This window comes from Carassius auratus, chromosome 37 (genome assembly GCF_003368295.1).
Source record: "Carassius auratus strain Wakin chromosome 37, ASM336829v1, whole genome shotgun sequence".
NCBI lineage: Eukaryota > Metazoa > Chordata > Actinopteri > Cypriniformes > Cyprinidae > Carassius > Carassius auratus.
The window spans coordinates 10,391,169-10,406,264 of NC_039279.1; the positions used below are offsets into that span (position 1 = coordinate 10,391,169).

Sequence of the window (15,096 nt, forward strand, 5' to 3'; positions counted from 1 at the left end):
CTAAAGCCCCTTTCACATTGAGATTCCGGTTCATTCATACTGCCAGTGATTTCCTGGAATCTGTATGTGCGTTCACACACAAGCCGTAAAGGTCCCATAATGACATGTGATTTCAGGATGTTATGTGGAATGTATGAGTCAAAAACAATTGGCACGTTAACTTTCACTTAAACTGGCGAACAATCTCAGCTTCAGCATGGATAGTGATTACAGTTTGCACATATTTTTCCCTCGCGAATGTTGATCTGCGTTCAAAACATCCGGTAAAAGAGTCACACTATAACGTGCATCATCACTACGAAACACCCTTCACGGCATTGGTTCTGGCTTTTGTTCACACAAAGTTTGTTTCGTGACTGAACTTTGTTCTTCAATGTTACTAGGTCCCCAGCCCGGGATCGATCCCGGAATCAATCCTAGGACATGTTTGCGTTCACACAGAAGGCAATCCGGCAATGTTTCGGCAATTTCCCATTCCAACACAATCTAGTTTCAGAAACGTAACATTTCATCACACGGAGAACACAAATCTTTAATGAAAAGTACATAAATGTTAACTAAAAGTGCATAAATATTTCTGAGAGATGCTGTGTCAATGATGGCTCTCCCTCTCTGTTTGGACTTACAAGCCCTGAGCAGATACTGGGAAACTTGAGCAGAGGCCGCAGTGGGTTCACAAGACGGCTAGATTTATTCTAGTCTGTAATTACAACATTGGGCTGAAAATAAGGCTTTGTTTAAGCAGATGCACACGCTCCAGCACATTCCACAACCAAATGTAGCCTAGCTCTCCAGAGAGGGCTTCACGTCACAGACATATGGCTGGGACTTGGGAGGTTAAATTCTGGACAACACAACAGAAGGCCCACGCTCACTTCAACAATCACAGATCAGCTCTGCTGGAAATTGGACAGAAATGCACTCTGTGGCACTGTCCTGCATTATACATTGCACTACCATACAAGGTCTGGGTCAGGAGGTTTTGTTAATAAATTTTCTTCTACTCAGAAAGGACACACAAAAAACTAACAGAAAAGACATTAATGTTACAAAAGATATTTTTTTTTTAAATAAATCAACGAAACCTGGAGATATAATCTAAAATTTTCCATAAACATTTTAAGCAGCATCAAGTTGAACTGTTTACAACCGTGATAATAAGAAATAATTGTGATATTAACAAATACATTTTACAATGTATTCAAACAGAAAACAAATATTTTAAATTGTAATAATATTTTCTATACCATGTAAAGTTTTTACTGTGTTTTTGCTCAAATAAATGCATTGCCTTGGTGAGCATAAGAGAGTTCTTTCAAAAATATATAACATAATAATAACAATAACTTTTACTGACCCCAGACTTTTGAACGGTAGGGTATCTGTACCTTCAACAATTTCCATGGCACAGTCATGTGACCATGAAGACTCGATTACTTCTGCTATATACACTTTTTTATTGGTTGTGAATTTTATTTAATACATTATTTTTTTAAAGGCCAAAATGGCTTATATAACACCGAATGTACATAATATTAATTTCTATTCATGAATAATTAATAACATGTGAAATCACATTTCTCGGGTATAAACAGACTGAACTACTAGCTATATTTTCCAACTGGAAAGACTAAAGGGGGTATAAGAAACTAAAAAAGCCCCAAGCTTTGGACATCTCTTCAGGATTCAATTATCTCCATCTAATTTTTTCCTTGTCTACAACTCTTAATTCAGAAATTAGTGTTCTCTACCCAGGGATAGTCATTCGAGTTCCCATATCTACACATCCATTGTGAGATCCAGTCTGACAGATCACATACCACAGTTCAGATTTGTTCAAGCCCATTTCTTTTTGGATGCGGAGAACAAAATCCATATTACTAAGTGGCTAGTCCCTCTGTGTATAGAAACACATGTCACCCAGCTGGCAACTGAATGTGACATTGCCCCCTTCCCCAAAAACACTAAGTGCAAATTGTTTTGAGCTGAAGGACGTTGCCCTGATGAGCAAAGCATGAAAGTGCACTTCATGCAGGGATCTCAGATGTCTCCAATTCTCTAGGCGGGATGCTTAATGGCTGCGGCAGGAGGTTCCTCCGAATCAAGCAGATCATTTTCACACTCTGCAGAGGTTGTGCTGCCAGAATGTCTGTTCCTGCATGAGTTTACAAATCAAGATGTCTGACACAAGGTGTTTAAATGGAGGCTATTTTTTTTCTTTCTTATCCACACAGATTGGAGAGACATATTGTGCGCTGCTGGAGATCTGTTTTCTTATCACGTGAGGTGATGGTTGTTTTACAAGTACCAAGGTTTAAGTTGCTGTCTCTCAAATGGCATTAGGGCATGACAGAAAGGAAAGTGGTGTATTTTCCACTACCTGCTCACAAATTCCATGGCTGTGGGATGATAAAGAGGTTTTATCATCTGTGGTAAACTTTCTCACTGGCCGAGATCATCTTGCCCTGCAGGGGGAATTTGGTATAAGTGGAAATCCTCAGCCCAAAAGTTCTTGGGCGGAACAGGGCAAAGACATGTAAACAAGTCCAGAGTATGAGAATTAAAAAGTCACATTTTTTTTCATGCCTCTAAAGGGAAAATTCACCCCAAAATAAAAATTTGGTTAACATTTACTCACCCCAAGTCATTCCAAACCTTCAACTGTTTTTGATCATACAGTAAAAGTCAAGGCGATCCAAAAAAACAACACTGATTTCACTGACTTTTATTGATTGTATAGAATCTTCATAATACTATTTTGTGTTCAAAGAAAACAGAAAGTCATGAATGTTTGGAGCAACATGAGGATGAGTAAATGATGACAGAATTTCAATTTTTTGCATCCGCTATACCACTCGGTCAATCAACCTCTATTAATTTTCCATAAATAAGCCAATAATTTAAACTACTAAATTTCTGTAATTTCACAACTTTACACTGACTTGTTCCCTAATTACAGCAGCAGGAAGAGCAGCAAAAGCCTTTGTTCTTCAAAGTGTGACTGTGGACACTTTGATCCAGGTTCCAACAATTAGTGCATTTACATGCACTTTAAACTTTCATTTTAGTCAGAATAAAACAATAATTTGTCTTTTTAAAATGTAAACCATTTAGTCCTACTGAATTCATGCCAGTCCATTTTTTGTAATGTTGCACAAGCAGTGAAGCTCTGTTTCATCTAGCTACAGTTGGCCAAAGTGCTGTGTGGCTGCTCCAAAAGACAAAGCACTCCTACCCAAACAAAAGACATAGATACACATATAAACAGGTCAAAACAGACGAACAGACCACATAAAACAGGTGGCCAAAGTAATACAAACAAAAAACAGAGTTTGTTGACAACGTCACTTTCTGTTATGCTACATGTGCATATTTGAAGTTGTTCTGCTTCTGCTTTTTGCAAATGTTCGCCGTCACATATGAAATATTCCATGCCCCATCTCGGTGCAAATTAGTTATATGTGTGTGGTCTGTGTGTTAGTGTAAGTCAGTACAAGAACGGATTTGTCTGAGCAATTGTATGGGAATCTCAGGCAGCCTGAGTGCAGTTTATGAATGCGAAATTGTACAGCAACAGTGTAGTGTGTTTGCCCAGAAACCACAGTAACGAAGAGGCTGGAGGAACGCACTGGAAAACTTTAGAGATGCCCACAGGCGAAGGCCCTTTTTAAAGCCTGGCAGATCACACAGCCTCGTTCAGCTCCACATCCTCTGCAAACATGTGGCTGCAATTGAGTGGAACAGCCCCTCCCTCAATCCAGCCATCCAACCAGCCCCATGTAAACATCCCAGGTCCATAAGGCTCGCTACATCATGCACTGATTGACCCATGCCTCTGAGCGACATCTGAACTCTCGCTACAGTCTAATCAAAAGTAAAGCCTTTAAGTACCTGAGAAAATCTCAACGGTGATCCCTTCAATGTGGCAGAGTTCTGCATGTCAACGCGGTTCTCATATGTCATGGGTCATTAATGCGGAGTGGAACAGTGGAGGTGGGCTGCAGGGTATCTGTTCTCTGACAGACCAATCAAGTGCCAATAATTACGCGACAGGAAACTCACTGATTGCATAAGTCTGTCTCTGTCTCAGACACAGGGTTAAGGGTTAAACTCTGGGCTTTGGTAATCAAGATTGGAGTATGCTCCTTCTCTCCCTATGAAAATACAGCCAGAGATGGAAGTAGTTAAGAAGAATTGCAGCATTTACTAATGTAATTGGCTATTGAGAGTCTTGGAAAAAGAGGTGACCCTCTGTTAACAGAGAATAGAAAACTCCAACCATTTACCAGCAGTTTCATTTCAGAAAAAGATTCTGTGAAACACAACAGACCCTGATTTACGAAAGAAAAAGTATAAAAACACAAAGACCACAGTAAAAAGGAATAAACTGAGTTAAATTAACGAGGAGCTTCGCACACCAGTCTGCAACAGGAAGCAGCAGGTTCTTACCTCACAGGGTAGCAAGTGTGGCAGCACATGATGATGAAGGGTAATCATGAGTATCAGCATTAAAAGTCTTCTGTCTGCACATCACAGAGCAAAGCCACAAGCTCCTGGGGAGCAAAGAAAACTTCATTAAGACCCACAAACAACAGTTATACTATATCAGATGAGCTTTACCAAAACTTCTGCAAATGGAGATAAAATGCAAACTCCCAGAAAGTCAGAAAACAAATTAGATCTGCAGGAATCCAATACTAATGAATGTCATTTGGTTTACTTTCTTCTTACACTTTTGGAACGCTCATATAGATTAAGCATAACAATATTTGATTTCATATAAAGTTAATTATCATTATCTGGTTGCATCACAAATTTAAAAGACAGCAGATCCCCTGTTTATTATTCTCATTATAAAAATTGGATCAAGTGAAAGAAATACGTCAGCAATGTTTGAGTGCACAGAGTCCAAAAGAATGAGAAAATAGTCTTGGATATTTTCATGATTTGTCTTGCGTTGCTTTAGGACACTGCATGTGCATTAGGGCTGCTTGATTATGACAAAAATCATAATTGACGATTATTCCCTTGAAACTGTAATTGCGATTATTGATTATGATTATCACAATTTAAATTAAATTATCTTTATATCATTGTTTGATGCAACCGCATGCCATATTTTTATATAAAAATAAAGAGGCTAAAAACACACAAACTGAAAAATGTTGTGCTTCTCTATAGTATTAAGCCTCAAATGTCAAATACACATCGGATTGGTTTCTTCTTAAAATTAGAAAAATATTAATGGTATCATGATGTTATACTAAAACTAAAACAATGTAAAAGCTCTTATGAGAACATGTTGAAAGAAAAAACACATCTTAAGTGTGCAGAATAACATAAGTGGACTTTGAACGATTAATTGCCACTTTGAACGATTATATAAATTGTGGCATCCTTAATTATAAATCGAAATTAGAAATTTGATTTATTGTGCAGCCCTAATGTGCATCTTCAGAATTATTTTGTTTAAATCTTTTTAAGGTATTTCATGAAACAATCCAATAGTTTTTGTTAGATACCGTGATTTCAGTTTCTTCAGAATTATTTAAACGTTGTCAAAGAGAAAAGGATTATCAAAGAAAAAAAATGGTACTTGGCTCTATGCATCAGTTGTTGATTGAATTAAGATGAGTGTTTCAGAAAAAAATAAATGCAATCTTGCAGAGTATTGTGCAGTGGCAGGGTTTAAGCAGAGAGATAGATAAGGTGTTAATGATTACAAAGTTTGGAAAGTCATCTTTAAACTGGTTATAAAAAGTGGAAACAAAATGCCACACTGCTCACTAAAAACCACTCATTGCAGCCTTAGATTACTTCCATGTTTAGACTTCTGTTTCAAAACTGAAAGTACAAATTTGCAAGCAAGGTTTCACACAGTATCATACGCTATAATATGGCAGGTTCAAACTTAACAATATGACACCAAAACATTCTTTCATGAGGTGTCAAGAAAATTGCTGTCAAGAAAGTTCATGGCAAAACTTTGCACAAGTAACCCTAAATAGGTCACACAGGAGATCCATAATGCTGTTCTCACATATTAAACTAAACTGAGACTTTGTGTGGATTAGCAGCCAACGCAAGGCAAAAACGCTCCTCAGACAGAGTGTCACCAAGCCTGAGACGTTTAGATCCATACAGGTGCCAGGAGGACTTGACCGTGACTTCCCACGCTTCGAAAGAGGATTATAACTTATTTCCCAAGGAATGTTGACTTCTTCCCAAATCTGTAGATTTTGGGGTAATCTTTTCAATAGCCCTCATTAAAAACAACCGTTTTACATTTAGCCATTTGTAATTAGAGTGGCTTGTGTATACACATCTCCACTTCAAAACTCTTGACCGGAAGCGATTTGTGACCTTGTTTTTTGTTGGAGTGCTGAAAGAGAAAATATATGCAGAAAGTCGAGGGACAGCAGTAGGAAGTGGAAATCAAACATATAAAGATGTCATCGCTGCTGTTAATTCCAGAGGGTTTAGTAAAACCAACAGGGAAGCATGAGGGTGTATAAAAAGCAATTGGAACTCGAATGGGAGACTAATGTGATCAAAGCGAAAGATCAGCCATAGCTAATAGAAATTGAAGCCCATGAAATGAGAAGGTTAGTGTGGTTGACTGAGGCGCTGAGGATAGGAACACGGATGCCTTGAGGGAGGGCTCAACTGTGCCTGCAAAAAGCTACAAAGCACCCACTCATTCTTTTTACACTGTGGTTATGATATTCCTTAATGTTTGTGATATTTTACAAGCTTGGAGAGAGCATTTAGTCACGATTCAGCTCTGTGGGAAGGCAACAGCTGAAGTTTTCTTTAATTTTGTGAGATGACAGCAAACTGTTTACTGTTAAAGCCACAGGCTTCATGCTAAGCTTGCCATGATAGACGGTGCTGACGGTGATACAGTTATTAAGCCACAACACCAGTAACGTCACTTGCTTATAGTTAAAAAATCATTTAGTTCAGTAATAGAACAGGCAATACAATTAAAAACTGAACGCAGCTGCTTAATGCAGCATCACAGATTAGATTTCATTTCTCCAGTGAGGAGAGTGAGTAAAGCTGACAAGAGGAGTGGGGTGAGACAGACAAGATGATGGTGGATAATTTAGTTTAGAAACAAAATGCAAAAGGGCCTGTTTGACAGTATTTTGAGAAGCCTGTTGACTTTTGACATTTATATAAGGTGATTTTGGAAGTTTTTTTAAACATTTGCTAGTTATTTAATTGGTTTCACAGTTTGCTGATTTTTACTTTATTTAAACTTTGTGTAATTTATTTGACATCAAGGTGTATGCTGTGCCTCTGAGCCTTCTTATTCGTTTGCTAATAAATGTTCTACGATTCTTATTTATTTGGTTATATATTATACATGTTTACTTATTTACAGTTTTGTACCCATTTAAACTTAATGCAAGTTATTTGTTATTTTATATTAGGCATAGCCTGCACTATAGCATGGGGTATTTTTATTTGTTTTGTTACTAAAAGTTCTATGTTTAATACATAGGCTAAAGTTAGTTTGACATTGTATTTTGTTGTTGCATTCATGGATTAACTCTGTTTTCGAAGAAAATGCTCCCTTGACTCTACCAAAATTTGTTTATGTCTGCGCAAATCATTTTACACGCTGCTTTTCATCATTTGACTGCTTTGTGAATGAGGGTCAGTATAAAGCGGGTTTTGCACAAAGTTGCTCCTGAAAGATGGTTTGTGATCCAGCTACACCTACTGAAGAAGTATCATGCTTTTTTTTTCAAATTGCCTTTCTGAAAAAGCTTCTTGGCACTTTGTAAGGCTAATGTTGCTAAAGCTACCATTGTCCGTTGTACCATTGTACCATCTGTTTTGGCCAAAGAATTGTTTTGTGTTGAAAATGTAAAACAATATATATAATCATGAATCCATAATCCAAACCGTGTTTTTGTCTTATCCTGAATCACTATGGTACCCCTATAATAAGTAGTGATCGACCGATATTGGTTTTTTATAACCGATACCGATACCGATTATTTGTATGTTTATGTACCCGATAACCGATATGCAGAACCGATATTTATTTACTGTTATACTTCTGTTTCTGACAATTATTACAACACAAATGAGCTGAAAAAAACATTTTATTTATAACAATCACTCCCCTCTTGCATACAAAAAAAACAAACATTATATTTATACACAAATAAATAGAGGGGTCTGAGTCCAAAAAATTTAAGCGCACTGTTACTAAGTGTCTTTGTTTTAAAATAAAAGCTTTGATGAGGTAAAAAAATAAAAACAGGTAAATAAATAAAGCACAAAAATGATTCTAACATATTGGTGGGGGCGGGAGGGTTATTTAGGAGTGCATAGCCATTTACTCCCAGCTAAGCAAAACTAGGTTTTAGTGTAGAAAACAGAGTCTTTCAGCATTCTGCCCTGTAAGCCTGCTTCCTTCAAAAATGTCATGCAGTGGCCGTGCTTGAGGCTTCCTGATCATCAACCCAGTCAGGTGCTGAGAAATATGAACAAACTTTTTTTCCCGAGACTATATAAAGTTAAACAGCACTTGTCAGTTGGCATTTTATGATCTAGATTCAATCTAACGTTAGATCATGAAATGCCAACTGACAAAGTGCTGTTTGACTATAATTTAATCAACCGCGATCGCGCATGGAGATAATAAATAATTAATTTCCACAAAGCGGTATATGTAGCCTATATGTGTATTAGCGAAATAATTGTTATGTAGTAAATGATAATATAATCTAGGGTGTTTAAACAAGATAATCTTGTCAAAAGTTTCATTCAGTGGCATTGCTTAGGCTTCCTGATCATCAACCCAGTCAGGTGCTGAGCAATATGAACGAACTTTTTTTCCCGAGACTATATAAAGTTAAACAGCACTTGTCAATTGGCATTTTATGATCTAAATTTAATCTAACGTTAAATCATGAAATGCCAACTGACAAAGTGCTGTTTGACTATAACTTAATCAACCGCGATCGATCGCGCATGGAGATAATAATTAATTTCCACAAAGCGGTAGGCTATATTTATATGTGTATTAGCGAAATAATTGTTAAGTAGTAAATGACAATATAATCTAGGGTGTTTAAACAAGATAATCTTGTCAAAAGTTTCATTCAGTGGCCGTGCTTAAGCCTCCAGATCATCCGTCAGTTGCTAAGCAATATGAACAAACTTTCTCTTCTAGACTAATGCTGAGCAAATACAACAGATAGAGAATTAAATTCAACGCTTTTATTTTCAACATGCACTCATTCATGTCTGTTTTATTTAATTCATGTAAAGATACGTCTTTATTGGGGCAGGACATGATGAATTACACTACGTGACTCAATGAGTTTGTCTCAATTGTTTAGAAACAAGCTGCATAAATTAACTATATCAGGAATTTATGTCTCAGATCTCATTTGTGCATGTCTGTTATGTTAAATAAAGTTGATTAATTAAAGCAAACCAAGTAGAACATATATTTACCTGTCCACTGAGTTGTTGTTGACTGATCTCCTCAGACGCCCGGGCTGCAATGGCGGAAATCTCAAAACGGCCACAAGATGGCGCCGTAAATCGGCGAATCCGATATTACAAAACCGATACCCGATTATGGAAAAATGCTTAAATATCGGGAAAAATATCGGTAAACAGATACATCGGTCGATCACTAATAATAAGAGTTTATATTTAGACTATTTTAGTCTGGTTGGGGTCAGCAATGCTGCAGACTATCACAGTACTTGCGTCACTCGCCATAGATGTAAACAGAGAGAAGTAGTTCCGGCTACATGTTCTTTCGCCAGACGTGAGCACCAAAAGTTACCGACTGCAGCTTTAATGACAGAATTTTCATTTTTGGTTGAACATTTCCTTTAAGAAATGCGATTGGCAAAGTTTAAAGGAGAAAGGCAATAAATAACCATGGGCTTACAACAGCTGAGTGATGATGACCACCATATAACACATCTGTTCATATTCACCATTTAGGAACTCTTACTCATTTCCTCTACAAAGCAGAGACCTATTATGGAGGAAGTCATTCAATTACAACCAGCAATTCTCCATTCATTTAGGTTACGGCCCTGAAACAGAAAACACAATATGCAGGCTGTAGCTTTTGGTGCTGTACTCACTGAGACTTATCCTCCAATCTGCTTATCAAACTTCATATTTTAAAACAAGATGGCATAAAAAAGAAGCTGAATGAAAAACATAAAAATGGAAGTTCAATTTCTAGTTTGCAGGTTTAGTAGGTTTTCATAGTCATGAAAATAAAGAAAACTCTTTGAATAAGAAGGTGTTTCCAAACTTTTGGTCTGTACTGTATATATATATATATATATATATATATATATATATATATATATATATATATATATATATATATATATATATATATATATATAATACATGTTTTTCTGACACAATCTGACACGATTATATTTTTGTGACAAACGTAATGTTTCATTTATGGGTGTATAAGTATTTTATTTTATGCTAATTAATATTATAATTTGTACATTAGATGTTTTATATACAAAAAATTTAGTTTACTGTGTTTCTTATGTTATTTAAATATTAAAAGAAATGAAAAAATTACAGATTCATACATTTACAGATTTAAATAACACATGTTGTGATATTTAAAACATCAAAATAGAACATTTAACACTTGACCATTTAGCAAAAAAATTCAATTTTAAATGAATGCGTTACAGCATAGCACTGGTTTCTCAACTGTTCCAAAACTCTCTCACACTGACCCTTAGCCACCGGGGCATCCTTATTGTCAAGCCCGGGGGATCTATATGCATTTTAGCTTCAGACATGCAGAAATGAATACGTGTTTTCTTGTGATGGCTGGACTTGCTGGAGGGCTCAGTACTAATAAATGTTTTTTATTGAGGTTTTGTTCAGGTCGAGCAGTGCTATGAGCACAAGTAATGTTCAGACAGACAGAGCCAGACTCTGGAAATGCCCCTCTTTATAGTCGTGTGGTTCTGTGCAGATGCCAAACACATCTCAGACCTAACATAATGCACTGCTAAAATACAGACGGCATGGTTTAGGAGTCTCTTTCCATAATAAAATGTCAAATATAACTACCTATGCAAAGCAGAGAAAATATCCAATACTTAACAAATCAAAACACTACTCAAAGAAGAAGAGCATGCAATACTGTTTAAATAAATCTCACATTTTGAAAAAGTATTATGGGAAGAACTACAAAAAGGCCCACTAGCCCAAAATAGGGTCATAGTGGCAGGTGCTAGCAATAAGCCACTACCTGATTGATATAAAGTAATAGCAGTGTGTGGTAGAGTTAAACACGGAGACGTCTCGGCACCGCAAATAATGGACGCGTGTGTACTTTGCACGCTCGGCTAACCACAACCAACTCTGCTCTATTGTTCTGTGTGGTCACAATGGCACCTTTCAACAAAACACTCCTGAAAGACATGTCATTTCCTACACTGAGACAGAAAAAGTGAGTGACAAGTGAAAAGGTATTACATAAAGCACTACATAGACGTGAGGGTGTAAGGGCTTAACAAGGGCTAATTTAGTTGCGGTTTCCAAACAAGACGTGTTTTCGGAGCATTATTCTCTAAAAAGCATACGCCAAATTTATGACAAGCACAATCTGCATGCATGAAGATGTGCTACACTTCTCAGTAGCAAACAAGATTTTTTGGGGGTTATTTCAACCTGAAGCAACTTTTGTCCTTTTTCAAAGCTTCTCAAAAGAATCATTCTTCACTTGCCAACTGCAAACAGGCCATTTACAGGCTTGGCATTTATTAAGGTTTGAAGATAACATTTAGTGAGAAAAGATTCACCAAGCGGGGACGTGTGCTCCACATTTCCATGCAAAAAAAAAGGAAATAAACAGACTGACTGTTACTGCAGAAAACGATAAAATCTCCAGTCCCCAGACTCAATTTCAGCTGCCATTCAAGGCCATGAAACTAGCCATTCTCTGGTTTTTTACTATTACGTCTTATTACAGCCAAGGTGAATTACACAACTGCAAACAACTGAACAGCCTACTATGAAACATGAAACTCTTAAAATAAGTCTTAAAGGGACAGTTCACCTATAAATTACAACTCTGTCATCATTCACTCACCCTGATGATGACTTTCAAAACCTGTATTAATTACGTTCTTCTTCAATAAATCTTCATTATTTTTCCACAAAAGAAGTCATTCAGGTTTGGAATGAAATAAGGTGAGTTAATGATGACAATTTTATTTTAGCATTCTTTTTTCTGGGGGGTGAACTATCCCTTCAAGCAAATGAGAGCATGAAAAACTAAAAGTGGCTTTGCTTAAAAGTAACGTCTGAGTCTAAGTGATATTGCTTCCTTGTCTCATTCAGCTTTGAGCATACAGGGACCGAAACCTGACTCTTTTTCTCCCTCTCCCCCCTTTCCATTCTCCCTCCCTTTCGTTCTCTTTCTCTCTCCTCCCCCCTTTCGAAGGAGAGGCTCTTCTAGGGCCAGACGAAGGCCCACAGGCTGAAAAAATACAGAACGAGTAATGCATGGAGGAAGCAGGCCACCACCATTTCTCCTTAAATACAGCCATGAAGATATATATAAATAAAGAAAGCCTAGCTCTTAGGAAGAAAATTAGATTTGGTTCTCTCTTCCCCTCCCACTCCTGGCCTTCTATTTTAGTTGCAAGCAGAGCACAGGCCTTTTTCTGGCTTGTGGTTGCAGGAACAATTCAGATTGCTGAAGGTTTCATGTGCTGTGGGAGGTGGGAGGGGTGCTGCTGGGGTCATGTTGTTGAGCACTTACAAATATGCCAACAGATTACAAAACATGATGCAAATGACAACAAATTGGTGCCAATGATTCATGAGAAAGAACAGGCACAGGACTAATCTATCTGGCACAGATTGTGAATGTGAATTCCTATGTCAAGGCCAGAGCTGACCTTATAAACATGCTTCAGGGCAAGTAGTCCTGATTATATATCTGTGAATAATCACATGCAGTTAATGTATGCAATTACAAAACAAGTAAAGAGAGTTATCTAACTTAACACACTGGAGAATAAAAAATACTACTACTACTACTAATATATATTATACATGTGCATTCTTAAAATGTATGCACAAATCTAAGTACATTATTATATTTACTATATATTAGAGCAAAAATATAAGAAAATTACAGATATTTTTTATCCAGAACAATGGGATACAAAAAACAATTTTCAAGATATCCAAAAATTTACCCAAAAAAACATTATTTTAAAATGTAAATATAAAAGATAGATTTTATGAAAAGTCAAATTTGCAAAAAACATTGCATGACTGTAGCTGATAAAAGATAGTAAATGTAACTTTATTGAGACAATGCTGAGCTGAAATAGCTAATGTTTCAAAGGCATCACACAATGGTTTTCACACAATGTTACATGAGAATACATGTGGTAGAGCAATGCGTGCAACAGGAATCTCCACAGCCCATTCATTGCATGCATGCATAAAAAGACCCCATTTAGAAAATGGTCTGCCTTCAGTTAACATTATTCACACTTGCCAACATGCAATCTCAAATCTGTTCATAATGCTATCTCCCCAATCAAGGAGTTTCAGGATATTAAGTAACTGAAAGTACCCTGTGTTTACTTGAACAAATATTTGTATTCACAGCAACACTGAGAGAGGGAAAATAAACTGTAGGCATAAGGTCTATTTGTGTTTCTGAACAATGCCAGTGAAAAAGAGAGGGTTTCTTATGAGAGCCAAGAGCAAGCACAGGCCTCTCAAAGGTTCTCTGTTTTTCATTTGGAGCTTTCTGCTTTTTTCTCCCTCCACAAATCTGAAAGGCCAATACCACGGTAAATTAAGATATATGGATAGAAGTGCCTCTGTCCTCGCAGGAGATTTATCTCTGTCTCTGTGCTTAATTGCTCCAGGGAATAATCATGAGACTGTTCAATCTCTGGGTGCTGTGGAGGGTCAGGAGGCCCCGAAAAAAATTTATATTCTAAACATCCCCTCTAAACAACTAATAATATATATATATATAAATTATTATTATTATTATGTTGTTATTATTATTATTGTGTCAATGAGTTCTTGAGGGGGGAAATGGGTTATTAGACACTTTAACATAAAATTAATTTTATGTATCGGTCGATCTGTAATGTAAAATACTGCATAAAAATTATATTTTTGTTAGTGGTAGTAACACATGCAAAAGCGACCATGCAAAAACACAGTCTGAATGTAATCAAATCAACATTCAGTCAAAGAACACAGGGAGTAATCTGACATATACAATGAAAAAGTCAAAGACAGCAAACATCTCTCTAATCAAGGACAAACTGTTTGTAATTCAACTACTGACAAAGGCCAATCCAAGCAACTCGACATAAGCAGGTAGTCAACGTGGTTTTTCACGATACATGTTGGGACTTGACAAAACCCAAACACAGTTGCTATCAAAGCCATCACGCACACACACACAAAATATATATAATAAACAATATGGAGCAACGTAGAGAAACGGAAGTAACGTAAATTTACTTTAATGAGAGCACGGCTGTTGTAGAAAAAGATAATAAAATGTGGCAAAAAGGGCTGGAATTAGAAAATAGCACTAATGAAGAAAGCAGATAAGGAAGATAAGTAAACAAGGTAGATAAGAAACACCTCTGTTATATATAATATTAACTTAACTGTCTGGTTCGCAAAACGAAACCTTGACAAGAGAAACAAACTTTCGCCCTCTACTACCGGAAAGAACACCATCATGCAAAATATCCGGAATTCCCACTTACCTATTTGACGAAGCCACTCAAACAACTCAAAATCCTTCCATATTAGGATTTACAACTGGTGACGAAGGCCTACTTCAAATCGTGTATTACAGAGACTTTCCGTGTTGAGGATTTAGGAGATTTTTTCCAGCATTCGATAACGTTTTCCCTGGTTTCTTTCGTTCGTTTCTCTCTAGTTGTGCCTCTGTGTGAGAGAACATTCCACTCCTGCGCGTTACGCGATGTGCTCGGATTCAGTCCTCCAATCACAGCTGCGCGCTGCTGTAGTCCTCCAATCACAGCAGCGCGGCCGAGC

General features: G+C 36.9%; 1 protein-coding gene across 2 annotated transcripts in view; it reads right to left on the reverse strand.

The window, feature by feature from the left end:
- Nucleotides 1-15,078, reverse strand: part of LOC113056151 (bone morphogenetic protein receptor type-1A-like) — a 36,164-nt gene extending 21,086 nt beyond the window's left edge. The window contains exons 1-2 of one of the 2 annotated variants that reach the window (XM_026222700.1): nt 14,802-15,078; nt 4,450-4,553 (exon numbers count right to left, since the gene is read on the reverse strand). The gene's annotated coding sequence lies outside the window, so the exon portion shown is untranslated. The remainder of the gene's footprint in view (nt 1-4,449; nt 4,554-14,801) is intronic. The other variant, XM_026222701.1, reaches the window with a different exon arrangement.
- Nucleotides 15,079-15,096: the final 18 nt, after the last annotated feature.